The sequence below is a fragment of the Monomorium pharaonis genome, chromosome 11 (genome assembly GCF_013373865.1).
Source record: "Monomorium pharaonis isolate MP-MQ-018 chromosome 11, ASM1337386v2, whole genome shotgun sequence".
Taxonomy (NCBI): domain Eukaryota; kingdom Metazoa; phylum Arthropoda; class Insecta; order Hymenoptera; family Formicidae; genus Monomorium; species Monomorium pharaonis.
The window spans coordinates 7,543,851-7,561,706 of NC_050477.1; the positions used below are offsets into that span (position 1 = coordinate 7,543,851).

The 17,856-nt window shown below is 38.3% G+C and overlaps 1 protein-coding gene across 3 annotated transcripts in view; it reads right to left on the reverse strand.

Annotated features, from left to right (window-relative positions):
- LOC118647933 (mental retardation GTPase activating protein homolog 4-like) overlaps positions 1-17,856 on the reverse strand; it is an 88,640-nt gene that overhangs the window by 70,214 nt on the left and 570 nt on the right. The gene's annotated exons all lie outside the window — the stretch shown is intronic.

Sequence of the window (17,856 nt, forward strand, 5' to 3'; positions counted from 1 at the left end):
TGCGCGATGTCTGTTGGTTTAAGGAGAAAAAAACGCGTTTTTTTATATGCATCTAACAAGAGAACCTCGCGAACTCGAAAATTCAGATTTTAATAAAAAACTTGCCATAAACGTAGAGGGGGTGAATACATGAATTTAGAAATTTTTAGTTGGTGCCCAAAAACGGTTTGAAAGGGTGAAACCACCTTTCAAGGTTGAGACGATTTCTGCGGTTTTTTGATATATGTCGTAAATTAAACAAAATATAAAAAAATGTTTTATATGAAAGTTTTACAGTATAAATACCTTTATTTAACTACGGTATTCATTAAAAAAAATTTTTTTTACCTTTTTTTTTCGAAAAATGAATAGCATAGTTAAATGGAGGTATTTATTTTGTAAAACTTTTGTATTAAACATTTTTTAATATTTTGTTTAGTTTACGAGATATATCGAAAAACCGCAAAAATCGTCTCAACTTTGAAGGGTGGTTTTACTACTTTAAATCGTTTTTAGGCACCAACTAAAAATTTCTAAGTTCATGTATTCACCCCTTCTACATTTATGCCAAGTTTCATTAAAATCTGAATTTTCGAGTTCGCGAGGTTCCCTTGTAAGTCTTTTGTAAGTATATCTCATACATCATGTACTTTAATTAAAAAAGTTACGCGAAAATAATGAGATGACAAAAAATACAAATAAACCATGATACATCATATATTGGTGTCATAAAATCATCATCATAAATTTAAGGATTTTTATCACAAAAGTATCAAAAATTAAAGTTTCAAAGAGAAGACTTTTTCCCAATTAAAACTTTCAACTAAAAGAGAGAATAATTATAATTAATTTTAAATATCTCTTAGAGAGAATATACTACTTTATACTTTTTGATAAAAGAAGTAAATTGCAATATCAGAAATTCCAAGATAACTGTTGGTTTTAAGGTTCTACCTAATAATGCGCTAATAATAGTTAATTATGCGCATATGATACGCAGTCCTTTTTGTGTCAAGCCTACAAACTAACTATTCATGTTGTATGTTGACCGTTGTAGCGTTTTCCCTGATAGTTATGCGAACGGTGAATAACGTTTGCGATCGCCTAGTCAGAAGTGGAATCGTTCAGAATATACTTAGACTTCCTGCCTATGTCTTGCCACGGCGTGCGGCGTTCGTCTACGCGTATATTTTATTTGCAGAGGAAGTGAAGATTTCTGTGAATGCATCTGTTTGCCATGCAGGAGCATATCCTAGGCTTGGCAGTCTTATTCTTCTGTCCGCAGGTCGATGACGCCTGCTTGAAAGAAGTTGCAGCATTTATCCCGATAAAAATCTCATTCCCGATGCATAATGCATTCGAAAAAATTTAAATGGCTACCGATTTAGACTAACGTCATACTAATAATAAGCCAGATTTTCAACGTAAAATCGATTAAAAAAGTATTTAAAAATTATTAATTACTTCAATTTTCAATAAAAATTATACAAATAAAAAATTCAATGCAACAATTATTCAAATTTGTTTTTTTTCAAGAACTTGAAACAATTAAAATAAATTTAATTTTCTCTCAGCTTTAAGATTAATTTTTTCGGACTCTTAAAAAAAATGTAAGTTGGATTACTTTCGCATTAAATCTCTCAAAGAAAAATGAAACTAAATTTACTGTATAAATCGAAGTTTTTTTTTTACTAAACATTAGCTTGTTTCTTTCTTATAGAAATGAATTGTAAATATTTTCTGTGTACCAGTAATAAATATAAATGTAATAATACTACAAATATATCGAATGGCGCGAGCTATCTAGCAAGTGACATAAATTCAATGGTAGACAGAAGGAACACTTACAATGGCTTCATAACTCGCCCGCGTAATATTCGGCTCAGAAACTTGGAGAAGGATATAATACTGATTATATGCGCCAAGGCATAAAACGTAAGTTACAATTTAACGAGCAATAAAGTTTTGTGGTGCACCACATCCTGCTCACCGAAGACCGCTGTGCGCCAGCATTCAAATGGCTCCGCAGGATTTTGAATTGCGCCGAATGCTTATAATAGACGGTAGAGTACTCTACACGCGGACCAAAACTTCTTTCAAGACACAGAATTTCGTTTTGACTTTTCTTTTGTTCGCACTAGGCTCTTTTCGTTAAATTAGTCAAGAAATTATTGTTATTATTGTTATAAATTATATTGCATGTTATAAATACTGGAAAAACTATCGTCTCGTAGAACAGAAAGGTTTCAGGTATCTTGCAGAGATGTTTTAATGTTCCACTTGTGTAACGAATTCGTAATGAAAACGCGTTACGTTTTGTAAAGTATTCTCAATTCTAAATACATATATTTCTATTAAATGTTTTCAAATTTAATTTGAAATTTTTCAAATAGAAACTGTCTTTTATGTTTAGTCATGTAGTATTTGGCTCAAACAAGAGCTAATTTTTTAGAAAATGTGTTTATTGAATAAATGTAATTAAATATCTGATTCAATAAGTTTATCAAACTAAATTTAAGAAATGTTACACATTAAAGACATATTTTAGCGAATAATTCGAGATCAGCGATGGATGTTAACAATATGTTTCTCATAAAGTCGCGGATAACCTTACGAATATAACCTGGAACTATCGTTGCACTTGAAATTTAGATCAGATCGCCGCGCCTTTGTAGGTTGAGAACAAAGTTAAGATATGCGAACTTTGGCTGGTGGTACCGTCACGAGAATAGCAAGCTCATCGGCCGTCGTTCACGTCGATACCATCGTCGATCCGATGGATGTTTCGCCCGATGACCGGTGTGAATACGATGCATAAACGAAGGCAGGGCGACCAAGCCGGGCCAGACTACGGCTCTTAGCGATAACTATTTCAAATCGAAAAGTCATTTGTCGGCATCGGCGACATGTGGAAACCATTACAGAGTAATAATCAGGCTGTTCCCCTGAGCGGCCTGCTCGTGCTCGCGGCCGCGCGCTCAGTGCCGATATGGTACCACATGTCGAATCGCGATACGAGCGATCGATCGAAAGCAAATTTACTGCACGTAATGACTCCGCCCTTTTCGAGTTAACGCCGAGTTTCAACAATCGCTGAAGTAAGACGTCAATTAATCGCACTATCGTCCGCTATCGATAGTCGTCGATAATTAAATAAATCTTTTTTTTTTTTTCGAGAAATACAGCGTTTCAAGATGTTATGATATTTATAATTATTTATATATAACATATATTAATAATTGTGTAAATAAACTTATTGCTGGTAAATTATAGATTTAATAAACTATCTCAAAGATATTTTAACAGAATGTTTCCACAATAAACTCGCGGTCAAATTAATTAATATGTAAAAGTAGAAATTGAAATGTTTGACATCATAAATTTTTTTATTCTCGGTAATTATTTTAGTGTTTTGATGAGAAAAAAAAAGTGTGTCTTTGTCACTTTACAAAAATTCTTTATGCCAAATAAGATTGCATTTAAAAAACAAAAATCTATGTAACAAAAATTTATAAATTAATGACTGTTTCATATTAGCAATTCAAAGATAAGAAGATAATTGTTTAAACAAACTTGAGTTTTTCACTGAATAAATTATCTGACGCAATTAAATTTGTTTACATACTTTTAAAACCTGTTATTGATTCTTAGTGACTATACTATTATATTGGGTTAATCGGTCGTGATTGCTAAATCACGCGTTACAGATCAAGTAGAAAATTAAAAATTAAAAAAAGAAAACGAAATTGTCGCAAACGATTGTAGGTTGTTGAACCGGTGTTGGCACGCAAGTCAGGTGTATCTCGATACATACGCGACCAGGCAACATTCTTTCGAAAACGAGCGTATAAGTAAAAGGGCTTCGGGTCTTCGGGAAGAAGAAGGGACGATCCGGAATGCACTTCTGAATGCACGTCTGCAAATCAAAAGCGTAAGATGTTCTACTTTGTTAATCATTGCCGCAAAAATGTCTCAGAGAGACCCTCTTACATTTTTATCTCCATTCGTGACTGTCTAATTCCAAATATTACTGCGACTATTATTTAAAAGACACACAAACCAAATTGCAAAACAAAACTGGCCACAAGAGTCAAGAATTGCAATTAGAGAAAATTAAGTTTATAATTTTCAGTTAGTAATTTCTCGGAATAATAAAAATTTTCTAATTGTTACGAAATTAGTGATGAAATATAAAATTGTGCTTTCCAGATTTGATTTATTCATAATTACCATTGCAATTAATCTTTCTTTTGTTTTCTTTTTATGTTTCATCCTTTTCCCATTTAACTTTCTACGTCCTCTCCGTTTCACTTTCTGTTCCCTTCTGCGTTTTCTGTATGCACCTCTTCGATCTCTCCTGCTTCTTTCGTCTCCTTCCTCTTTCCTCCTTTCGTATCCACCTCCTTTCTTCATTCCCTCGTCCTCGTCCCACTCCCCCTCGCGACTCTCCCCGTCTCTCTTCCGTAATTCCTTCGCCCTTCCTCGTTCCTCCGTTCCCTCCTTTGTCTTTTTCGCCGCCTCCCTCTTTGTCTTTCTCGCTGTCTGAACCCTCCCTCCCTTTGCCACCTCCTCATTTCATTGAGAACGTCTGGTATGCGGGGGCTTTTTATACAGGAACGGAGCCTCCGCCGCCGCTGTCCGGCCTAATGGCCGGCAAGGAGCAACCCGGGAGGCTACTCGTAAGGACTTTCGTCAGCAGAAGGGGCCACGCCGAGATGTGGCCTTCAACTTGCAGCCAAGGTTTTGAGGCTCGCACGCATGCACAAACCCGGGCCCACTATCGAGAAGGAAGCGAATGAAATGTTCCCATGGAGATTATCGTCAAGGTTGGCTCATCTGATTCGTTGATTATATTTGAGATATCGGGTCTCTCCATTCATGAGTTTACAACGCACAACACACACACACACACATACATTTGCTATCATTAACCATTGATACAAGTAAGTCTCAAAATAGTAATAAATGTTTGATGAAGAAACACATATTGTCAAGTGAAAAAATAGGTTTCATCTTGTTTGCTTTAAAATTCATTAAAAGCGAATCAGCTTTATAATACATGTTCATAGAATCTCGTGAATCGAAAATGCTGTATCATTGATTATGGAACATGCAATGGCATGTTTAAGAATTCATTGAGATTTCGCTCCTCTTCTAGTTACTTTCACAAAACTAACGTCTTATAAAGACTCATTTACGAATTGTATATCTTTTGTTAGTTTTATAGTTCAACAAGTGGCTAAAAATTCAACCAAAAGTTCTATTAGTGTATTCTCTTAAAATTATATCATATCATTCGTTTAATTTCAATTTCCAGTTTATCTTCATTTGTTCATTTTAACATTTAATCTTCTTTTTCTTCTTCTTGTTCAATAAAAAATACATAGTATAAAAAAATAAATTTTAAATTTTAGTTTAAAGTTTTTAATTTATATCTAAATTTTAAATTTATGATAAAGTTCTTATGACATTTGCGTCTTAAAAAAAAAACAAAATTAATCCAAACCGCTCAGGTGTCTATTACATTAATTTTATTACTAAAATAACGTGCGAAATGTGTTCCTAATTTTAAATAATTTTATATTTTAAAATTATTATTAAATTAATTAATTACTGTAAATTATTAATTATTATTAAATAAAACGAATGCAGATGATTGAAAAGTTTGATTATCGAACTGTTTTTGTACCAAATTCTTTAATTTATTCTCCAGGCTAGTTAAAAATCATTAGAAACTTAGAAGTCACACACTTGTTCGCTGTTTACGGTGCGCAATTTACCAGTGAGATATTTGTCTCATCGGTGTCTGGAATACTGAGCGAATACCGCGACGTAAAAAAAAAAAACACGGAGAAAGACGCCGCTGCGGGATCTTCGTATACGAAGTCTCGCGATGTTTCCGCAACACGGAGCGACACGTAACGCTGATTGCACGTGTACACGCGCGCGCGCGGTTGCAAATCACGGTCCACGTGCAAAATGCACCGCGTTGTGCGGTGCGTTTCTGTTCACGGGAGGCCTTCCTCGCGGTCTCTCACGATGAAGGCGAACAAGGAATAACAGACAGCCTTCTCCACATGCGCAGACATCCATGGACATTCTCGAACGTCCTCTCGGGCGCAGCAGCGGATTTAGATCGTGTTCATTCTTTGAATGGAAATCGTCGTAATTCAAATTTTTTTAACGTCTAGAAGAAACATTTTAATATTGCAAGTAATATGGAAAACGATATACAGTTATTCTCTGCAGTTTGATTTGAAGCAATAAGCGTCTACAAATTATTGTGGAAATTTGCGTGACATTTTTTTTTTCATCAAAAAAATACAGATCTTTCTGTAACTGTTATTCCGTCTAAAAAATCGAAAGATTTACGTTTCTTTTATCGTCACGATTTTCTACTACTCGATGCACCTAACGTTAAAACCGACTGAGAGATTGGGAGAGATCATCGATTTAAATCTCCGTTTTTTCTCTTATCTCTCAGGATCTCTAAGACTCGCGACGATGAAGTCTTAGTTGCAAATAAGGTTTGCACTTGTAACAAAGACGGCCATTGAGTCGACGCGGGAGCTATTAATTGCGATTGCTAAGCAAATGTGGCGCGCGCGCACGAGACGGGATTCGCGAAACCCGTATCCGTGCGAAACGTGCGTGGTCATCCTTATCCCCCTCGGCCCCTTCCTCCTCACCCTACGTCCTTCGTAACGGACTGTCCTTCCTTCGCCGGTAATTCCTTCACGAGTCTCGCCGAAACATCCTGCCTGCACCGGCTAACGCCTTTTCCACGTATAAAAGCCTCGACGACGCCGATCCCGGGCGCGCTCGCACTCGCACTTCGCGCCACACAAAGCCGTCGTACCATCGCACCGTCGCCGGCGCGCCGGCTCACATGTAAATCACGTGTGCCACACACGAGGCGCGCGGTATTAACCGATGGAAAGAAACCCCGAGAACGCGCGAGAGGAGAGAAAGAGGCGGGGAGAGGGAACAAACCAACATTAGATTCGGTAAACGCGGGAGAAGCTCGCATTCTTCGGGGGATGCGGGGTATGGTGATTATATAATAGCGACGAATGCACGTGAGTGACATATTAATTTGGTTGCAATCACCTAATTGTTGCGAATACTGTAAAAAGCTGAGGCTTTTATTTTTTTTAATCATTTTTCTGAATTTTTTTCTACAAGTATGTATTATTCATAGAAAGAAGGTATAATAACTTTTTAAATCTCGCACGACTATTTTACTATTGTTTTTCGTATTAAAACGACTTTTCGATATTATGGGAAATATGTACATATATAGGAATATTCATAAAAATGCTTAGGCAAAAAACGAACATCTTAAAGCTAGACGTTTCTTGAAATTTAACAAGATTGTAAATAATATTTATAACAGCAATACAGGAAATGTGAGTCGTTTCAATGATTGACATCGTGAGTTAAAGGTTAATTACAAGGCATTTAAATGTCATTCTCACAAGTCTTAGGATTTTAAAGCAGGTGTGTGTGTGTATGTGTAGAATAAAATAGATAAAATCGTAAAAATAAATAGTAAAACAAAATTTATATCTTCCATTACATTTTCAAATAAATAACATTCAAAAAATCGAAAATAATCACGAACAGAAAAGATGCTGGCAACAAATACTTTAACCTGAAGAGATTCTTAGAATGCACTTTTAGTTTAAAGATGTAGAAGAAGAAGAAGAAGAAGAAGAAAAGAAGGGACAAGTGTTGTTACCAATGTGATACCTACTAGCGCGCCAGACAGGTTGAGTGAAGCAAGGATGCATACCAATTGCAAGGATGCATCCGTTGTAAATTGATGAGGAAGAACAACGGTTGCCCGCGACAGTACGTGAGCCTCCGAACGTCTAATCGACTTTACAGGAATCCATCAAGAGAAATCAATCGTTTGCGAAAAACGAATTTTTACGATAAAATATTGATGTTTTAAAATAATCCATTAATTCCCATAATCTATTAATTTAAAATAATTCACGTCTTAGAACTTTAATTAATCCGTGAGAAATTTGGAAATATTAATCGTAAAAGTAAAAAAATTTTTAAATACCAAATGGCTTTATGCTTCATATAATTTCTCATTATTTCGTTATTATTTTTTATGGCATTCTGTGTGATAAAACAATCTGTTTTAGGTGCAGCTGTTTCCAGTAAATCAGGATATTTACAAAATAACGATGACGATTTCCCCTTATTTTGCGAGGTGCGATATGGATTAGGGCAATAAAATTTCAAAACAAAATTAAAGGCTAAACCGTGCCTGTAAACATTTTATAGCACGATAATCTTCGCGCCGAATATGTGGGCGTGGGAAACGGCCTGATAAGTGCACGATTTTTCATATTATCCTGGACCGTGCCGAGCTTGCCGTTCGAGGTTGTCTGGCCGACGTAGGCGTGCACTATCACTTATGGCATCCTCTTTTTATTGCAACAACCGTTCGTTACTTCATTTAATCAATATTACGGCGTCCCTTTAATCTTCTTTCGTCACGTTCTTTAATGATTTAGCGAATCGGTGCTTACTTATCAATATTTCGAATATATCGAGTGTCTGTTTAGGCATTTAATGCACAAAATAAATTATTACGAAAAACGGAAATAATTTTAACCCTTAATCGAATGTTGAGATATTGAGGCTATAATTAAATTTAAAAAAATTCATTTCTATTAATTAAAATTCCTTCTTTACATATTTCACGTACCTACTTCGAACTTTTAAAAAAATTTAATGATTGAACGTAAACGCCTACTACTTGCGAATTTTACAATATTTGCATTGTAATTTTCCCCACAAAGCAAAGTTGCATCTCGCGAGAGGGGCTCTTCTTCGCGAAGAGAAGAAAAAAAAGCAGAATGTTGATTCATTCATTCCTTCCTTCGTTCATTCATTTAATCCTTCATTCATTCACGTAATATTTTATTCGCGAGAAAGTCACTATGTATCCAGCACTCGATAGGGGCTGTTCACAAACATTCGCGATGCGTTGGCGAGAGCATGGCGAGAACTCTCGCCGTGTTTGTTGATCACGAGGAGGGATTCGCGCGATCGAGTGAGAATGCCGACTTCTCGATGCGCGGGCGAAAAAATACGGCACGTGTGTTCGATTAGCCAGCTCTTTTGTCGTAGCCAGTAATCATGCACCACCACCACCACCACCACCACCACCATCGCCACCACCACCAGCATCGGAAGCTGTCATTCACGAGCCGAGAGAGATCACGCCGCGCCGATCTCGCTGACGGAGCATCCCAGACGAAGCCGTATCGTCATCCGGTCGTGCTGCGTGCGATACACACCCGCAGCGCAACGCAAGTATCATGTTTTATTTATAGCCGGCGACACGCCGTCTTAACAATGCTTTTTTCCCCCTCGAACTATTTTCCGCGAAGAGATAAACGGCGCAACATGCCCCTCGATTCAACGAACTTTTCCCTTAACGCCACTTGTAGATAGATACGTCAATACGCGATCGATCATAGAACATATTGTTGGAAGAAGTTCCTCCGCCTGCTCTTAACTCGGAATCACTTTCAATTTTTAAATATCGTGTGACGTAAGTCCAATAAGTATATAATCGAGAGACATGATAACGACAGAGAGAGAGGCTTCAATCTAGAGAGGACACCTTGTCTGGAACTGTACATCAATTTTATGACGAGAAAGTCAAGGAAGAAAGTTGAGTCGCGCCGTGGCATTTTTTCTCTCTCTCTCTCTCTCTCTCTCTCTCTCTCTCTTTCTCTTTCTCTCAGCTCGCATTTTTACCACTGCGTGGGGTATAAGGGCGCAAAATTATCATTCCTCCCCGGGGCGTCGCGACGGGGGCCCGGCTTCAAAGTTTCGCCTCGGTGAAATTTCACCTTTCCCTCGCGAAACGGCGCATACTTACGATTCGACACCGTTAGACACCCCTTGCGTTTATTCTTAAAGTCGTCTTGTGTGCACATATCGCCGATCGCAAACACCACGGCTCTTTTCGGCGAAGAGAGCGGACATGTCTTACCATTGAAATGTGCACTTTGCGAAGTGCGACGGTGCAAAATGATGTTAGCGGGGTGTTTACTTTAATTTTATGTAAGAATTTCTTGAGAATTCTCGAATTTTTCGAAAATTTTATTTAAAAATCTAAATAAAGTTGGATTTAATGTAATTTTATGTAAAATAAATTTATTTTATTGTATATACCTTAAGTTTTGAATATTAAATTTGAAAAAAATAAATAAAAATTAAAAAGGAATAATATGAATTAAATATAATATATGATGATCTGTCTGCAATACACAGACCTAACTCATAGTCTTTTATTATTTCTGTTATTTATTGTAATTATTATACGGTATGATTATTCGAAGAAGAAAAAAAAACAATTAAATTAATCATGCTCTTTGATATAAATTTGCAATAGTAAAAAAATGCTAATATAAACTTTAGTGCAGAATTAGAAGTGCACGTTAATTTCCAGCAACTCTAGTAATAAATATATTAATAATTCAAATTGTAAGTAGAAATTTTATAAGAATGCTTATCGATTTTTTAATACTTGTGCTTATTCTAAATTGATTCTAATTGCGTAGTCGCAAAAATTCCTCTCAGGCTGGCGGTGATGTTAACACAGTTCCTAAAGTGGATATCGGATACCTTTGATCCAAACAACATTATCTGCTTTGCTGGAAAATTGCGAGGAAGTATTGGTTCGACGGCCATCATTACAGTGCGCGCGTTTGCGCAGGTAATGCCGTTTTTTTGCGCGGCTTTTTACCAAAAGGATGCTTCGCCCGGTCGGGGATCAATCTTGTCCGCGGCAAACTCAATAATCCTTTTCGGACGCTGCCGTACAATGTTAGCAATTTAATGGGGGTTCATTGTACCCGAATACCCGCGCCTCCCATAGTGGTCGTTAATCAACAACCAGGGGGTAAGGAACTGGCGAATTTTGAAGCGCAACGTCAAGGTGTCGGTGAGAACTGACAATTATTTAACTTAATTACTATACTAATTCATATCTAAATAAATACTTGCAAATTTTTTTAACATTTTTTAAGAAGGAGATTAAAGAAATATTATTTATTAAAAAAATATTAAATGTTACGTTTAATAGAATTAATTATGTTAAAAAATGTTTATTTATTTATACTTTATTTGCACTTCAAAATATTTAATTTCCAAAAATCCTTTAATTTTTCATATCTCATAATTAAAAAATTATTTAATTTAAATTTGTTTAATTTTCTCTTCTTTGAATTGCAATAATTGTCTATTTTATTATAAATTATTCAAATTGTGTGAGCAACTATCGTAAAAAAGCTGAATATATTTTATAAACATCCAATCTATTTATGTCAATATTTCGTTTGAGCAAGGCGAACGTAATATTAATAAATACTTCTGATTATTGAAATATCAGGAATGTTGATTAAACACTTAATTAGCCATTGATCACCACTAATAATTAGTAATAATTTAAAATGTATTTTCAGCGGATCAGTACTAAATCGCGCTGGTAATATCCGAACGAAGATCCCGTCCCGGCATGTTCGATAATTGCTCGATCCTTCGTCGTAGCCCACGAGCGGATCCGAAGTGGAAACTGGACCCGTTGCGTTTAAAGAGCTCGGGACACCAAAAGGATCAATTTAGAAATCAGTCGTGGTCGCCGGTCTGGTTAAACCGGTCGCCCCTGCTCCTCACAATTCTTGAATCGCTAGAAAAAAATCCGCCACGAAAAATGTTAAACTAACTGTTTGGTGTGTCGCTAATGCCGCATAATCGATAAAATGATTATCGAGTCTCCGCCGAATAGCGAAAGCTTGATTAGAACTTGTATCAATGTTTCTGCCTCTCGGTATCTCGTTAACCCACTTTTCGTTTCTGGCCATTTGGATTCTTGTTGCGCAATTAAATTTCCGCGTGCAATCGTCGTTGGAATTTAAACCTATTAGGAAGAATCATTAAGTGTTCCAGATTGGTGTAATGAAATATTCAAGTTAATAATGCTGCATCAAATCTTTGGAATGCAAATATCGAATTCTGTCTTTCGTATCACACATATTTTGTCAGAAAAATATTTTATGTGTAGTTTGCAGTAAAAATGGACATTGCAAAATTACATAAATTTTAATAATAATAAAAAATCTGCACGCTAGAATAGAGAAAAAGGGAAAAGTAAACATATCGATGTCTTGTATAGCAGCTCCTCGAAAATACGATGGCGCTGTAATTTCGATACCTTGTTTCTTTTGAGCATTTCTAAGCGGACAGGGCATCATCGACAGACGTTCGAGACTGGATGAATAATGATATCGGTAACGATACGCGGCGAGGGGTTATTTCTCGGGTTATCGATCGTCGGGGGATACGTCGCAAGGCCGCCGCCACCGTCGACCATTAATTTAATTGCGGAATCGCGACGGGGCGGGATATGCGTATGCTCCGAATGCGATTGTTTCGGTGCGGCGCGATGCATCGCCGACCGGTGTGCATCCGACGCAGGAATCCGACGCGATGCGGGGGGCCCGTCGCGCACGCCTTGGAATTCTGCGTCGTGCGAACGGGCCGTAGGGCCCCGAGACCCGGGCCCAAGGAAAAAGAGATCACCGCGAAGAATCCCCTGGTCCTGCAGGTCGCTCCGCTTTCAGCGCCGAGTGAAAAGCGAGTCCGAGAGCATTTAAAATTCGTGGGAAGTATACTCGAAAAAAGAAGAGGAATGCTGATATCTGCGCGACGATACACGAGTTATGCACCTAAATAATATTGATACTTCATCGATGTACGTAAATATATAATGTACAATAATATTGCCGTATATTAGAAATTTATCTTCGGAATAAACCAGCTTCTATTTTCATAGAGTTCAGAATAGCAAAATGCAGTCTGGCGTTGATATTTCTTTTTGAGATTCCTCTATCAATCTCGAATCAACGTTGCAACAGCCTTGAAGAGGCTAAAAAAATCTTTTATACCTGTAAATACCGAGATATTTTCCTTTTGTAAATTCGAAGCGCATGCGAACGTCCGACGGGGCAGCCAGTGGTACGATCGTACCACTTTCGTTATTTCCGTCCCTTTATTCTTTACTGCGGTATTTCTCGGACTTCCCTCGATCGCATGTCGAACCTCTCGGCGCGACCGCTTATGCGAAGTTCGGCAGTGATATTCCATTCATTTCGCCGGTATTTTGATGCTTCGGGCAAAGAGCGAAGGCGATGAGCAGAGAGCCGGAGAGGAATCCGATAATCTCTTTAGCAGGGTGTCACGTAGGTGCCGCAGTTACGCGGCAAGTTTTTTCGTTTATCACGTACGAATCGGGGAGGCCTTCTTCCTTCCATCAGCCGGACCGTGGGATCAAACAGGATTTCACAGACGAGGCGCGGGTAACCGAATACACGATCCCGAAGCTTTCAAGTTCGTCGAGAGGTGATGCGTTTCGGGCCCGACAAACTTGTACTTTCCGAAGATCGATTTGCCGAAGGAGAATCCATTTTTTTTATCTCGACGCAACGTTTCGTCACGCACTTCGCGGTGGTAGATTAAGTTGCTAAATGTTGCTAGCCGCGTTGCTCGTATTTTCGGGAGCTAAGCGTTGCCTCTCGTGATCGCAAATTATTAAATACGAACGATATTTAATTTCTTCCTCTATTTAAAAAAAGAGAATGTTTCTTCACATTTTGCAATATTATGTAATCCAGTTGTGCCAATTGAAAAGGACGGAAAAAATACAAAATAGAAATATAAGAAAAAAAGCAGAAGATTATTTGCGACTTTTCCTTTCGACCTCTCGCCGGTTTTTATGTTGGACAGCCGTGTCATAGAGCACGAGCGCGGTTTCTCACGCTCTCGACGCTTTCATAGGAGGCCTGCTTCCTTCTCGCCGCCGTTGCGCACGACAAATAGCGCTATCGGTCCTCGTACTCGTGCCCGAAGGCGCAAGAACTACGTCGGTATACGTAGCTGCGCAACGGGTGATTGTCACCTGGCCGTAGAAGTGCCGGGAGATCGTGGAAGCGCGCCTTATCGCCTGCGACATGCTGCTACCTTTATCGCACCTAGGGCAGGTAAGCCGCCTGCGAGGCGAGCGTATCTCCGTGTCACGACCGTAAGTCGGCGGACTTATCAGCGATGACCGGTAATCACAAGTCGCCGGCGATACTGGAGTATGTATGTACATGTACGCGGGAGAAAAGGAAATGGGTCGCGCGCGTATACAATTACGGTCACAGATACCGTGCCGAGCGCGGTCTTTAAAAATGACGGCGGCAATTTAAAAACCCGTAAAGTCTAATTCATTCGGCGGCGCAATCGGCGGATACGGATAGACCGGTTTGCCCGCGTCTACGAATCCCTTCCAGGTGTAAGAACACACTAATGGCGACCGTTTAAATGCCTTTCGAGCTCCTCTTCAAAAACCTTCATAAGTTGCGCGCTTTTTTTCGTTGATTACGTCCTCTGGTGAACATCCCCAATGGGTGTTTTATAGATCTTTTGATTGAATTAACGTTGTGAGATATCAATTAAAACAGCTAATGTCGCCGCGATAAGTATAGAAAGAGAGGTTTGCTTGGGAGATTATTCTTTCACGGTGTACGCGACCCGTTTCGATCCGGACACGCCGTGAAGAGTGTGTGGAGACGACAATTCTTCGAAAGCCTTGAATATATTTACCCATGGACCAGGTCACTGTCTCAATACTCCCGCCATTCAACTAGAAATTCTCAACCTGTGGGAATGTTCAGGTAGGCATGAAGAAGTAGAAGAAGAAGAAGCCGAGCCGAAAATGCAACGTTTTCTCTAAGATCCTTTAAGAATACACGGATTTCCGAACGATGCCGCGCGCCAACAATATCCCCCCAAAGTGCTCACGCGTTGATCTCAAAAGACGGACAAATGAACCTGAAATTCCGACAGGTTCCCAAGAAATTCGGCGCCACTGCCGCACATTAGCGACGCGATTGAGTGATAATATCGGTCGCGGAAATCTTTCTTTCTTTTTTTTTTTTCAGCGACGATAAAGGAAACACACACAACAGGGTTGCTCCACGTGCGAAATACAGCGATTCGCTCGCTCTCGCGCTCGGAGATGTTCAGATACTTATTCACGCGCGAGGATGAGCAAACGGTAATAAAACAAAAAAGATAAATAAATAAGAGAAGAAAACGATGGAGGAAGTGGACGGAGGGAAGAGAAACAGAAGAGAACGAGAGGCGGTCACCGCGAAATGACGGCGATCTCCGATGTCACACAGAGGACCGCCGGGGTCCCCTCTTGACGACGACGACGACGACGACGACGACGACAACGACGACGACGACAACGACGACGACGGCGACGACGAGGAGGAGGAAGAGAGCTCCGGCCGGCTCGTGTTTCGGTTTTCGGCATTCCGAGAAATATTTTCATGTGCCCTCCGCGAGAACGGGATCTCTTTCTTTCTTCTCTCTTTCCCACTTCTCTCGCCGTCTCGATCTCTCTTGTACCGATTCTGTTCTGTGTTCGACGCAGGTTCGACGGCGGGCTGCGTTTTCGGGGGTGGATGCGATGCACCACCGTCCGTGAGACCCCGAAGGGATAACCAAAGGTATCCAATGACCAAGGATCCCCGACGCGGTAGGTTCGACCGGATGAGAAATATACTGTTCGTGCTTGCCGACCACGGGCGCTTTTAAGCGGTGTGCTTTTAAGCGTGCCGTTGGATTTATCGCCGTGAAATCGCGTTGGAAAGAGAGAAGAAAGAGAGAGAGAGAGAATGAGAGGGAATGACTCTAATAGCGCAAATTCAACTGAACTGATGCGCATCAAAGTGCCGTTATACTGATCTAATTTAAGTGTAAAAATAAAATGCAAATCTCTTTAATGATAAAATATATATTCATCAAACACCATAATAAAGTGTGTTGAGAATTCTGTAGTTTAATCCGTCGACTTTTGATGCGTTAATGTGTCTAACCGAATTAGCTATAAAACATGAGAAAATGATTTAATTGAAAAGATGAGATAAAAGAGAAATTTATGATAAAAAAACTCTTCGATAATTATGAAAAGGTATTTTTTAAAGCCATGTCCATAATACTAGAAATCGCTTGAAAATCTCCGTGAATTAATTAATGAATCATTTTAGTTAATTAAGTGAATTGTTCACGAGACCTGTTAATTCTTTCTTCGTTCAAGATATAATTGAAATAATTTTTAATATAGATACAACACTTTAGAGATTAATTTTTCGGCAGAAATATCATTAAATTTTTCTGAATGGTAGAGTCAAATGGATTTTTATTATTTGTAAATCTTTTTAAATTTTTTGTTCAAAGAGAACTTGTTAAATTCTTAACAATTTAGCAGGATTTTTTAAATTCGAAGGATATATCCTATGCAGTGTACAAAAATCGCTTGTTCATTAATCTTTTTAAATACTGTACACAAAATATGGATTTCCTCTTTAGCGAGAGACGAGTGTTGTGGAAACTTGACCGCGTATCTATTTTCCCAAGGATTGGAAAACTTGTCAGACGCCAAGATTGACATTGTCGAGATATATGCGGACGATCGGTATCAAATCTCAGGGCCCGTTTCCGGGACAATGAGATCGAGTTAACTCACACGCAAATCCTAGAGGAAGCCAGGCGTACGAAGAGATCGTTCGTGCGAACGTATTCTTCTAATTCTGCGAAAGCCGGGCACGACGTTTCCGGACACAATTGTGCCTTGCCGCGGCACAAAGCTCGCGTTCTGCCGGTTCTGGGTGTGATCGGTCGACCTGACTCGATCTGTTCGAGGGACCTCCGCGCTGAATAACCCTTGCTCATAGACGTTCGCGTACACGGTCAAATATCCCATTCTTCGAAACGCCCCGGAGGTGTTCTCATGGCCGTTCCCTTTATCGTTCGAGTCAGACGAGAAATAAATTGTTAAATCAATAATTATATTCATTACTGTTATAGTTAATAATAATTAAATTAAATTTACTGTTATAATTAATAGTAATTAAATTTAATTTTTTTATATTTAGTAATAATTAAATTGTAAATCAAATAATAAATTTGTATATTATTAAATTAATTATTTACCAGTAGCACAGTAGCACAGTTAATATTAGTTGAATATTGGTTGTATTGAGAGTGGAGAACATTGGCCAATGTGTTCCCAGTATAATAATTTGTCAATATTGGTCATAAAATATTGATTCTAAGTCAGGATGCAATTAATGTCCAATATAAAAAATATAATATAAAATATAATATGAAATATAATATAAAATATATAATAAAATAAAATATAAAAAATTAAATATTGTTGTCCAATATTGATTTGATATTGGTCCAATATTACATCAATATTGAATCGATATTGTTGTTCTGACAAAATTGACTAAATAAGGTAAAGCGTTTACTTTATAATATTGAATCAATATTGGGGATATTTACATTGCTTCCCAATATTGCGCCAACGTTTTGTGCTACATACTAGAGATTATAATTATATATTAAATAATAATACAAAATCTATCTAGAAAAAAGGAGACACATTTGGGAACAGTCTTGAAGAATGCTGGAAGTGAAACGGGATTTCTCGGACTTTACGTATCAATTTTACCGGAATTCATTATCACGCGATTAGCAATAATCGCCGGAACAATGGTAACTTTATAAACAAGACGAGATATCGGAAGGTCTCTCCAACGATATTTCCGTCTGCGTGCGTACATTTCCGACAGGGACCAAGGCAACAGGGACATTGATCTTTTCCGTTCGTCTTTATCTATCTCTTATCTATCTTATTTCGCAAATTTGAACGAGAAATTTGCGTCTCTTTCTCTTTTAGTCTCTTTCCTTTTCGCGAAAGGGGGGGGGAGAAACGAAATT